The sequence below is a fragment of the Lepisosteus platostomus genome, chromosome 10, assembly GCF_059453375.1.
Source record: "Lepisosteus platostomus isolate fLepPlt1 chromosome 10, fLepPlt1.hap1, whole genome shotgun sequence".
NCBI classification, from domain to species: domain Eukaryota; kingdom Metazoa; phylum Chordata; class Actinopteri; order Semionotiformes; family Lepisosteidae; genus Lepisosteus; species Lepisosteus platostomus.
In genome coordinates, this window is record NC_142620.1 from 15,407,397 (window position 1) to 15,420,008 (window position 12,612).

Genomic DNA, 12,612 nt, shown 5'->3' on the forward strand with positions numbered 1-12,612 from the left:
TATTTTTCCTAGTATCTGATTTAATGTATGTAATCAAACAGATCACTTTCATTGCTGTGTTGTAATCAACTCAACATGATACATTTTATTCTTTTGTTAGTGTGGTTCTTAAAGGAGATTAAGGCCTTTATTACAAAAAGTCCATTAAACTTGTGCCCGTCTTTGCTTTGACAATTGTAAAAGGAGTGTCAAAGCTGGTAATGAGATGCACAAATATGAATCACTAAAAGTAAACCATTAGTGCTTTGAAAGTACTTAAAAGTTGCTTTTTAAGGCACTATTGTATAAACCATACTGAAGAATTTCTACTTAAGCCTTTGGTGATTTCCAGATCACACAAGGGCTGACCAATGTAGCAAAAAACATTTCAATTTAACATATTAATCCAGGAAAAAAAAAACAGTCCTTGAGGTTTTACAACACTAAAGGTGGTCAAATAGAGGTTGAAAATTACTGAAAATTCAAAAGTTGAAATGGGGTTTGAAAATTGTCTCTTATCATAGAATTGTACAGAAGTCATTAGTATAAAGTCAGTCAGAATTTTACATTACCAAATTAAAACCCTTCTTGTGCATTTACCTAAATATTAGATAATTTTTTTGATCTAAGCAATAAGTTAACTGGTCTTAAGGGTGGCAAAGTGGTATGGCAGCTGCTGCCTTAGTGTCTTTTTGGTAGTGGGCTCAATACTAGACTGGCAAACCTTATGGATATATTTGCATGTTTTCCCCTGTACAGTATGTTTGTGTTTCTGACGACCTTCCAAACACATGCTGGATAGTTAACTAGTGCCTCTAAATTTATCAATGTGTGTGTGCCATACAGGGCACTTTCCTGCCTTCCACCTGGTACAACACAGAGCCTATCCCAGAAGCTGCAAACCTTACCAGGATTAAGAGGCTTTTCCGACGATGGATTTGTCTCAAAGACATAGTTAATCTTCTAAAAAGAAGCCTTAGATTTTATTTGGCGACTTCAAAACATATTACACCTCTACTTTAAATATGCAGCCAAAGAGCAACTACATGTCTCAGCATGTAAAGGTTTCAAAATTTCCACCATAGAACACTTTCATAAAAACTTTGCGCATATCAAAACTTTCAGTGTAAACCCTGTAGACGGAGTACACAAGGGACTAGGTAAAAGGTGACTTACAGTACCATTTTACATTATTTTTCTAAAGAAACTTCCCTTGGAAGTTTTTCACATAAGCCAAAGTCTAATTTTGAATTTATGAAAAAAAATCAAATTTATGCAAAATGGAATTCTGTTAGAACAATGTCATCAGCATTAATAGAACACTGACCATTGTATATTTCACACTGCACTCTAAGTTTTCTTAAAGTGATAAAAATAATCTATTATGTATAAAAGTATCAACGCATTTTGGTTAACAGAACAAATCAAAAACCTGTTTTCAGAATTACAACATATGCTATCGGATTAATCTGAAGATGTGCTAAAGAGCAGAGCAGAGCCTAGTGATGGATACTACATTCTGATTAAAACAGAAGGTATAAGACACCACAATTTTCAAAACCAGATCAGTGCTGCTAATAGTTTCTTTTCACTGGTCAGTGAGCTCACCTTAGAGGTCAATAATATCTCTGTTAGAATAACAAAAATAGATCCCTAATCTAGATTTAAATCTAAACTACACCCCAAAAACAATGCTTTTGTAAATATTTTTGTTTTTCCCTTTTCTGTTTTCATCTTTCCTAATCCTTCAGATTTAGAAGTCAAGCTGTCTTTCTAATGACAAAAAAAACATGCCTTCAATAATCCTGGTGCCCCAATAGAGTGGATTTACTTCTGGTGGGGTTGATTCAGTGGCTACAGATACACATCATGGACATTAGGTTAATCATCTTGTGGTTTTGTCGTTGGCTACATATGAACAGACTGCCAGCATATTTCTATTCCACGTTACTTTTTCAGGCAGGACTCTAAACCTGAGCTAAGAAGGAGGGGAGGTGTTACCCAGTTAATCCCTTAGTAATTTAGCAATGTTGGATATAGGATTTAAACCTATTTTTCAGGTTTTCAGAGTCCATTATAGTGATATTATATCATATTTGAATTCAGAAAACACTCTTTTCTCCATGACCTGGTTTAATTTGATCATTTAGCAGCAGTACAAGGATTTCAATGGATATTTGTAGAAAAAAAGTAAAATAGCCTGTGGACTGAATTCCCTGCGTCAAAAAGGATTAAATATACAATGAATAATCTGGCTACTTTTTTGTTCCATAAATTAAAATACAGTATAGGCTATCAACTGCTGTGCTTAACCTTTAAGGCATAACAAAATGTTTTTGTAAAGAACAAATCCTATTTCATAGAATCATCATCATCCAGACAGGATGTTTCTAGATCGAAAAACAAAACTGAAATGTTAATTCAAAACATTTAGACAAACTCTAAGGAATGTCTTGAATATATCCTTTTAAACTTCACAGCATTCAGCTATTGTACAAAAGTTCAACATTTCACCATTACTAGCTTCAAGACATAATATGGATGTTCCCTCCAATAATGCACTGAGAAACCTCATGCTAAATGGTCATGCGTGGCAATCTGCAGTTCAGATAACCTGTGATTCCATGTGTGGAAGTATCTCCACCGTTGTGTGCATTCTTTCTGTATGCAAAAGTGAAAAGGGGAACTTTTGCCGTTCTAAAAAACGTGAACAAGATACTCTTATTCCAGTAAACGGACAGACTTTCAATCAATTGTCTCCACGCTAACACACTTTCATAACAGGAAGCGTGGGGGAAGCAACAAGTCTATGCATATAAACTTGCATAAGAAAGCAGACTGATGCTTGACTGTCGCACTGTGCTGTGGCCTGACAAAACATTTGTTCGGTCTGTCAAACAGACACTGAAGCTCACGTTTCAGCTATTAGGATGGGTGTATGAGCAAGCTTAACTGGAAAGTTTTGGTTAGCTGGGTTAAACCTACATCTTCAAATTACTTCATAATAATTATTCAAAGAATCTTTTGTCATAACCAACCAGCAGACAAACCCCGTGTAACCCCCAAGATTACAATACCTCCCATCTTTTACAAGTGCATTAGCTAATTATCTGCAGCTTCTACCGCCTTGAAACAAAAACACAAAGATGAAAGAAGGTATGCCTGTTTACATTACAAGGGAGAAAATACAGAAGAGCAGAGTTTTCTTTGTTAGTCACCCCCCACTGCCAGTTACAGAGAAGCAGATGGTCTTCTGCTGATTGCCCCCCACCCAAATTCACACCAAGGGCAAGACCCTCCCCATAGGAGACAGCTGTGCAGCATAAATACTTCTTTTAGCTTTCGGTATAACAATGGGTCTATCACTCCAGGTTTCTCAGTTTAAGAAGCCCAATGTCTGTTTTAGAAAAATCAAAAAGACCCTCTACTACAGTCTAGTGTCATGCATTACAAGGATTTGTAGCAAAGGAGAGAAAGATTCAGAACAAAAGTACATGAAAGTTAACTGTATAGTACATCAGTAAAGTAGGGTTGGTGCATTAATCATGTTGTTTGGAGCATGCACTAGAACATACCAGTGTCATTCCTAGAACAGCAAGTCACAAGTCAGGTTTGACTCGCCACATCAAACCCTGAGCTAAACACCTCACTTGGATGAAACAATTATGAACAATGAGAGACTACATGAGGAACAAGCAATGCACCTAAATGCTACAATTTCTGTCATCTCTGGAAAGACTAATTTAGGGGACAAAGGCCTACAACTACAGTTGTGATTATGTAGGGATTGCTGTGAACTTATTACTAAAGTCACATTTATGAGATCCCTTCGATGACAAAAGGGTGAATACTGGTGGGGAAAAAAAGGGATACAAACTAAAGCTTTTATTAAGCTTATAAAATAATAAAAAGGGGTTGTGGGACATTTGCTTACAAGCTAAACTGTTCAACAAAAATAGAAAATGCAATATTAGTTCACATCCTTAGGATTAGCTAGAAATATGATGGGGTAGAAATGGACAATGATTATGACCAAATATGAGAATTATTTTATCATATAAACGAGACTCCCATTAATCATGGTCCTTTGGGCAAATATACTGTTGTAATTGCAGCCATATCACCCTGCAACTCACAACTGGTAACCCACTGAAGTTAAGCAGGTGTGAGCCTGGTCAGTACCTGGATGGGAGACCTCCTGGGAAAGCTAAGGTTGCTGCTGGAAGAGAAGAGGTGTTAGTAGGGCCAGCAGGGGGTGCTCACTCTGCGGCCCATGTGGGTCCTTATGCCCCAGTACAGTGACGGTAAACAGGCGCCGTCCTTTGGATGAGACGTAAAACCGAGGTCCTGACTTTCTGTGGTCATTAAAAATCCCAAGGTGTTTCTTGAAAAGAGTAGGGGTGTAACCACGGTGTCATGGCCAAATTTCCCATTGGCCCTTACTGATCATGGCCTCCTAATAATCCCCATCGATAAATCGGCTTCATTACTCTGCTCTCCTCCCCACTGATAGCTGATGTGTGGTGAGCGTTCTGGCGCACTATGGCTGCCGTTGCATCATCCACGTGTGGCTGCACATTGGTGGTGGTGGTGGAGGGGAGTCCCCATTACCTGTAAAGCGCTTTGAGTGGAGTGTCCAGAAAAGCACTATATAAGTGTAAGCAATTATTATTATTATTAATTGATTAGCTGATAGCAATAGACTGGAATGAAAAAAAAGAAAAAAAATGGTAGAAGTGGTCAGTTCAGCTTCTTTGAAATCTGAGGCATGTGTTTAACAAAGCTGATTAAAAAAAAATAATTAAGAGTTGGAGGGTAAACACACCACTCAAACAAAATGCCCTTTGTTGAGACCTAATGGCATACTTCTAGTTACTTGGTCTGTGCACGATAATGTATTATGTTAACCTGGTGTAAAACAGAAAGTTTATGCATTATCATATATAAGGAGCAATATGCAATAATGCATATTTGTAGATCTATAATTTAGTTTTGTAGTCAGCCCTTTTATCCAGATACAAGGCTTTTATTAGAATAAATAACCAGTGGAAAGAAAAACCAAAAGCAAGCTCTTGATAAGAAAAAGGAATTCATATTTACTCTGCTTGATGAGCCATGCTCCTAGTCCAACCCGTTTTTGAAAACTTTTAAAATGTAGAGTAATAGTAATCAATACAGATGGTTAGAAGAGAATTGAAATTGGTTTCCTAGTGTTTAAGCCACTAGACAATACAAATTAAATACAAAACGTTAAAACTTAGCCAAAAACCCTGGAGTAAAACAGTTAGGCAGACATAGAAGTGCAATGCCTGTGCTGCACAGAGTGTCCCGAGTTGTAAAAAAATAAAGAAGGTAAGAGATCTTTAAAACAATTCAGTGGCTTCTCACAGGCCATGACAACTCATGCCAGCTTCAAAAACAGATCAGTCAATTCTTCCTGATTAATACAACCATTTCATTTTAGCCACCAGATGGCTAAACTGTCGTTTTACTTGTCATGATGAGCTGCCTACTTTGTTCCATCGTTTTCCTTTCTAATTTGTTTTGGGCAATTTAATTAAATCATGGCAGATCAGGTGAGTAGCTGCATCAGCATGCGCAGGCTGCAAAGGAGCAAGTTTTAGGTTTATTCCATGCTGAAAAGAGAAGAAAACAACGTTTCGGACGTGTTATTAAATCATAGGCTAACTAAAATGATTTATTAGAGGGATATATATATATGGATTTCTTTTTTTCCTTGGATGCAATACCCTGATTTAGGGCAACCAAGCAGCTGTTGGCACACTCCAAATGTTTTCAGCAAAAAAAAGAAATCAAAGGACAGTAGAGATCAGTGTTATTCACATGTAGACATTTCAGCACAAAACTAAAAGTAAAACATATTGTTACCACATGCCACTTGTCATGTTAGAATATTCCTAGCATCAGCATTTCTTTAACTATTTTACTGCAGTGGCAATCCAAATATCCAAGGACATTTGGCTGACATTTATTTTTTACAATTCACACTGCTGCTGGAATGACACAACCGAGTAACTGCTTTCGTTATGCATATTCAGGTCCGTCCGTCACTGGCATACTGGGGATCACATGCTTACAATTTGGGGACAGTAAAAAAAAATGAAAGGAGTGTTATATTCTTTCAGAAGAGAAGAGGCTTCTGTGAAATAAACGTGGTCACTGGAAAATGCCGTCTGTTGTGTGGGATATTTAGAGTCACTAAATCCTTAAGAACAGGAAAATGTGTTCAATTGCTTATTAAACTGTAAGCAATTTACAAAATTGAAAAGGATCTCTCAGGCATGACAAGGATCCGTCTGGCAGTTTCACATCTTCTTACAACGAACAGCTGACAGCAGTCACTCCGTTTGCTATGATGACAAATTAGTAGTTTTATTGAAAGCCAGAAGATAAATGGCACTTTTGCAACTGCAACTCACTGGGTTCATTCCATTTAACATTTAAAGCATTTTAATTTCTCTGATCACATCAGAAAGACTACTCGGTTGTAGGAACAATAAAATGGCGGAAGCTGGGATCTCATTTGGTATGCACTGCAACTGAACCTCACAAGTCATCTTAGAAGATGAGAATTTAAGAGTTAAATTTTCAATTTAATAAGATCAAGAAAGCAGTTCAGTCTCAAAGGTCCCTAGGAGATCTGGAGCAATATGGTCATCCACAGCCATCTACACTGGTTTTATTTTGCATCAATTCTTCTAGTAATGAGAATTCATCTATTAGTAGAGCACTGTGTTAACGATGATAAAATAATCATCCTGTTCATCTGTGTAATCCTGAACCCCACTTCTCCAACACTCCTCCAAGCAGGAGCTTCCTGGGATAGCATCCAAATATCTCCTAATGAGGAGAAGAGTCCAGTTAAAAATAATTCTAGCATATTCATAGGTAGCCAAGAATCAATGTGGCCTAAACAGCCTAGAAAAGTAACAAACTTTATAGGTCCCTAGAGAAGGCATACCTCATTTGTTAAATACTTATTAGAGACATGGGAAATGATAGCCTTTTCTATATAATCCTTCTCCGTCTGTCTCTTTCACACTTGGCAGTTGCAGCAGTGATAAACTGTCCAACTTCTGAGCCACTATACCTTTTATGTAATACGCCTTTATTGGTACACGAGGATCAGAGCAAAAAACAATCCCCTTTAATACCGGGAGCAAGAATGAGATTATTTCCCCAAAGCTCCATCAGCTTATTTTTTTACAGTGATCCCAAACTAAAAAAAAATGTAATCATTTTATATCTTGCTTCAGTGTTGTTCCATATACAAGACACAAAACGCACACTACATTAAACTGTCAATTAAGTCAGTTCATTATTTTCTTCTCTAGGGAATTCCTCTCCACTTACATTGAAACCCAAAAATAAATAAAGTCTTGGATTTTACAAGAAACCAGAAGAAAAGCAATAAAATCACTATAGCATTAATGACCACAGCATTATAATTCTAAAACAGGATGCTTCTTCAAGGAAGAACTGCCTCTTCAAAACTGATAGAGACTTAAAAACAAAGGCTACAGGTTACCAATTAAAATAAAAGAATAATATTCAATACCACAAATTCAATGTCTGTTAAAGTACAGTGTTGCAATTATACAGTAGAGTATTGTGTATTTTAGAAATTCAGGCTTCTGTTTCACAAAAAACATTCACCCTGAACACAGTAATGTTTTATTCTAAAGGTCAGTTTACACGCATGTCCACATGGTGGATGTACTACATCTATATAAATCCTTTAATGCATTACACAGCTTCATATTTTGAAGTACATTAAAACTACTGCAATCAATGCAACAAGAACTATTACTATATTAAAAACCATCCATTATTATTGCATGGTATTTTCTCTGTACAAAGGAATGGATTGATAGCATTCATGTAGCAGGGAGAATACAAATCCTCATAATTATTCCCTCCCAACAAGACAGCTACAGTATATGTGGTCAGGATTTCCACTTGCTTTGATATTCTAAGCAGTTTTGGGGATCTTTCATCCTTGGTAATTATAATATGATGGCGAGAGAGCTTTTTTTTAAAGAAAAGTCACAAGAAATAACAGTATCATGTATGTCTTAATGCAGATTTTTTTCCAAATCCATACTAAAAACTATACTGAATCTTATGAAAGATCATGAACCTTGAACTTCATTAAGATGCCTTTTGAGGTTCGGGAACTGTTCTCAATTCTCAAACAAGGAATATATTAATTGGGAATAAACATTGCAAGCACTACTGGAATAATATTTACATGAAAAGAACAAATCTCTATAAAATGAAAGTTGAAATCTAAAACATTAATTCAAGATAAAGCTATATGTTGTTTTTTAGCTCTGGGTGTCTTGACTTGGAAGGTGACCAGCCTGGGGAAAAAACAAAAAAAAATAGACAAAATGCCCTATTCAATTAATAATCAGCCTGATGTGTAAGTAGAAGCTAGCAAGCATTACCTTCTTTAGTACAGGTACCATATTAAATCATGGGAGCTATATACTGGATAGAGTCCGTGTTTCCCTTTCATAATCTACCAGCATCAGCAAACAATGCAGTAATATCCCACAGTATTCATGTTATCTGAAATGTGTCACCCACAAGCAGAGATTCTTTGCAACACTGAAAATAAAAATAAATTTGTAATTTTAGCCCAGGCAGCCCATACTAATGTGAAATGTCTGCAGAGATCAATACTGAATCTATTAAATCAGCAGACAAATAGCAATTACAAAATGCATAGATCTACGGCAGCTCAGAAAGATTCGTCTTCACTCAGAAACTAAACATAATGCAATTGACAATTTTCAATACCAGCAAACCAAACACAAAAAAAATTAACATGGAATCTGAACTCAAGGTTAAGCATGAAGGCCAGTATTCAACAGCACATTCTTCCAAACAATTTTGAATACTGAAGTATTTAAGCAAAATAAATGCTGTATTTACAGATAGCTATTTGTAGAAAAAAATAGATTTTTGTCTGTAGACATACATTAAGAAGTTCATTTATACAGAAGGCTCCATCATTTGGATTATCTGATAAGTGGATATTACAAAAACCAAAACCACCACTCTCTCTCCTGGAATAAATTTAAAAAATGGTCAAATACTACTCATCTTGCAAGTGAGTTGGTATACAAACTCTCAGACCCTGAAATCAAAAGTATAGAATTTCAATAGAAGTGCCATTATCTCAGCTTACCACATTGCGTTCAAGGAAGGTAAGACTTAAGAGTATATTAAGGTGATGTACCCTGTAAAGAGCTTTGATGCACTCATCTTGAAAGTGGCTTCCTCATTTTGGGAACCTTGCTCCAATTTTATGAGGTGGGCCCACTGTAGAGACACTCCTGACAGAGTAGTTAGGCAGGGTATATGGCTCCATTTCTTATGGAATGGACAATATAGAATAGCTAGTTTTCTGTCATCCCAAACCCCACAGAACCACCCTCAGGTCTCTGCAGCTGGGGGACCAGTTAGCACTGAGCTCTCACACAATCTGTTCCCCCCCCAACTATATAAAAGTTACCAATATTAGCTGAGATAATGACAATATCACTAGTGTAATTGAAAGAAATCAAGTACTTGAAACTGTTTGAGAAAAACAAGCAAAAATAAGCAAATGATCTCTTGATGAGCCATTGCTGACAACAGCAGGTCTCCAACACAGATGAACACCTACAATAGTTAAGTGAATGCTGGAGCAAAATAAAATGGGGTGTCTACACTTCAACCCTGACCAGGATAATTACACATCACTTTGTGGTGTTGGAACGGTTCTTCCAATTCATTCGAAACAAGAAGAGGCCATCTGCCCATCACACCTGTTTTAGCAGCTAATTGAGCCAAGGATGTTATCCAGCCTTTTCTTAAGCAAATCCAAGGCATTTGCTGCAAATACATGGTTCAGTGGCCTGTTACTTAAGAGCATAAATGTTAAAAACAAGAGGTACTGGAGTAGTTCTGAAGCACCATTTTAAAGGGTACAAAAGCAGTATCTCAAGAAGGATTCCTACATCCCTTGCAAAATCTTTGCTACACAATCCAAGATGAAATCCCAGTTTGGGTTGGCAGTTATTCCTGGATACCAGTCAGACAGAAGTATGTCTAGAGGACAGCTATTCTGAAACCAAAGCACGGTCTTTCTGCCAAGCTTAGAATAAATGTAGCTTTTCATCATGCAATGGTAGAAATATTAGGTCACATTTAAGGTTTCAAATCTCCCCGTGTCACAATCACCATAACACTTACCTGGCAGAAAATTAAATTTCCTATTTGTTTTTTTTTCCATCCTTACTTTCCTGGAGTAACAATTCCAGAATTCTGGAACAGCATGATCACGAACATTGAAGCCAAGCTTTCCACTTCAGGTTTTGGAGCTGTACCCTGACCACAGGGCTCAAAATTATTTATATGAATCATATTTTACTGCCATCTTTCAAATTAGAAATACAGAATGTAGGGGTTTTAGAAGGACTACGTTCATATTTGTTGATCATCTTATAGGCGAGCAAATGAAAGTTGGAAATTGAGAAGGAGAGCGTGCCAGAGTTAGAGAGACATGAAACATGATAGAGACAAGAAGCTCTGCTATAATTAGTAAAAATATTCAGCCATTTCCAGCTCAGTCGCCAACAAAAGCCACCTTCCCTGCGGGAGCTCAGCCCCTTTCAGATGGTAATGAAACAAGGCTCTCTGGGGAACAAGGCATGGGACAAGGTGGTGTGAGGAGAGCAGCTGTTTCCTCCCACAGATGGCAAGGGGCTAGCTGGATCAGAAAATGGGACAGACTCCTTTTATCACTTACTCATCTCTCACTTAGCCTCAAAAGCAACAGCTCTGGTCAATGAAAGAAGCCATCTTATCTATCGCTCTCAAGAACATATAGTGATAGACATATTCAGTCACTCGGAAACCAGTCTTCTTCTCAACAGTATATTTAATTTTACATAGGGTCTTCCTTAATTTTAACAATTTCACTCCTCCTTGCTACATGGCACTAATATTTATGTGCCATTAATATGAAGATCATTAATTGTATGTCATCTTGAAAGAACTTATCTTAACTTATTATTACCCATGTAATGTTACTATTCTCCTCTTTTTCCATTTACAGTGTGGAATACATGTGCAATATTTAAGAGTGACAGAACAGCTGCATTCCTGGTACGTGTCTGTCTGCAATGTGTAGATATGATCTTTTTTCAAACTGTTAGTCTTACCACACACGTATATAATAACTGTTGCAGAACAAATTAATAGAGAAAAGAGAACTCCACAGAGCACTCTTCCACTTTCTAGCTCTGTACATTTTGCTACCTTTGGGCTGGAACCTTTTAATATAAAGGCAATTCTGTGCATTTAGAAAATCTGTTTTTTAACATCTGCAAAACCCAGAAAGCTTATATTGCCCACATCCTATTCTAGGTAGGAAGTTAAATGAGAAGCAAAACAAACATAAGGTTTGTATTCCTGCCAAAGGCATAATCTTTCTCTTTTGAAAGTGCCCAACATAAAATGTCGGTCTTAAGTGTTAAGTTATATCACTTATTAAATACCCAGTCAGATCCTGGGGCGTACAGAACACATCTATGAAGATGTAATCCATAAATAGTGTACCTGTTGACTGATTAGGGCACCTTTAAATATACAAAAGGGAAAGATGCAAGCATAGAACTTCCAGAAGTTCTGGAATGGCCAAACATCACTCTGTAAGTGGTGAAAGACATCACTTACGAAGAAAGCAAGACGTCCCTGCCTAGCAAGAAAAAAACTACCATCTTTTCATCCACATCACTGGTAAGCTGCAGCAACAACTTAAAATGAGCAAATCAAATCCTGAGGTCCTCCTCACCTTACAACAATCCAGCAGGGCAACACACTGCTTCTGCAATAGCCTTCTTGCAATATGAGAATATGACAGTTATTCCACAGATGCCCTACTTGCCAGAATTGAGCGCAATTGAACATTTTTGGGATGAGAGCAGATAATATGGCATCTAGGGCTCAGAAACCAGAAAACAGGCAAACACCTGACCAGGTGCAAAGAGAAGACCGTATCCACCATCTAGTGTTCTGTACAGACCCCATGTTGAACACAAATGTGAAACTAAAACCAGTTTTACCCATGTATTTGGTCCTCAGTATAATTACATTAGTAACATTATTCTTATCTCAATTCAGATCTATTAAGTAATGATTATAGTTCATTTCCTTTTATATTTCAATGTCATTAGTGCCCTAAAATAGATGCATTTAAAAGCACTATTTATTTGCAGCTACATGTATACCCTGTTCTTATAAATTCCAATTTGAAACCTGACTATTCACTAGCATCATTATTTTTAGACAGATATGTAGGAATTGTCCAAAATCTTTGGGTAATGATTCTGAAACAAGTATATAAGCAATAAAATGCTTTTAGAAAATCAACAACTGGTTAATAATTCAGCAGACAAGAATTATCTGCAAAAGCTAGGTTGTACTCTGCACAAAGAGCCTCAATCAGAAGACTTAACTATAGATGAGCAGAAGAACGTTCACAAAGATAAGATGCAATTTAAGAGAGAGAATGGTGGTTTAATGGAATAAATTAACAAGTCACTTTGTGGGTGGCTA

General features: G+C 36.9%; 1 protein-coding gene across 1 annotated transcript in view; it reads right to left on the bottom strand.

Moving 5' to 3' along the window:
• The window catches only part of susd6 (sushi domain containing 6), a 28,480-nt gene that overhangs the window by 6,281 nt on the left and 9,587 nt on the right, over nt 1-12,612 (bottom strand). The gene's annotated exons all lie outside the window — the stretch shown is intronic.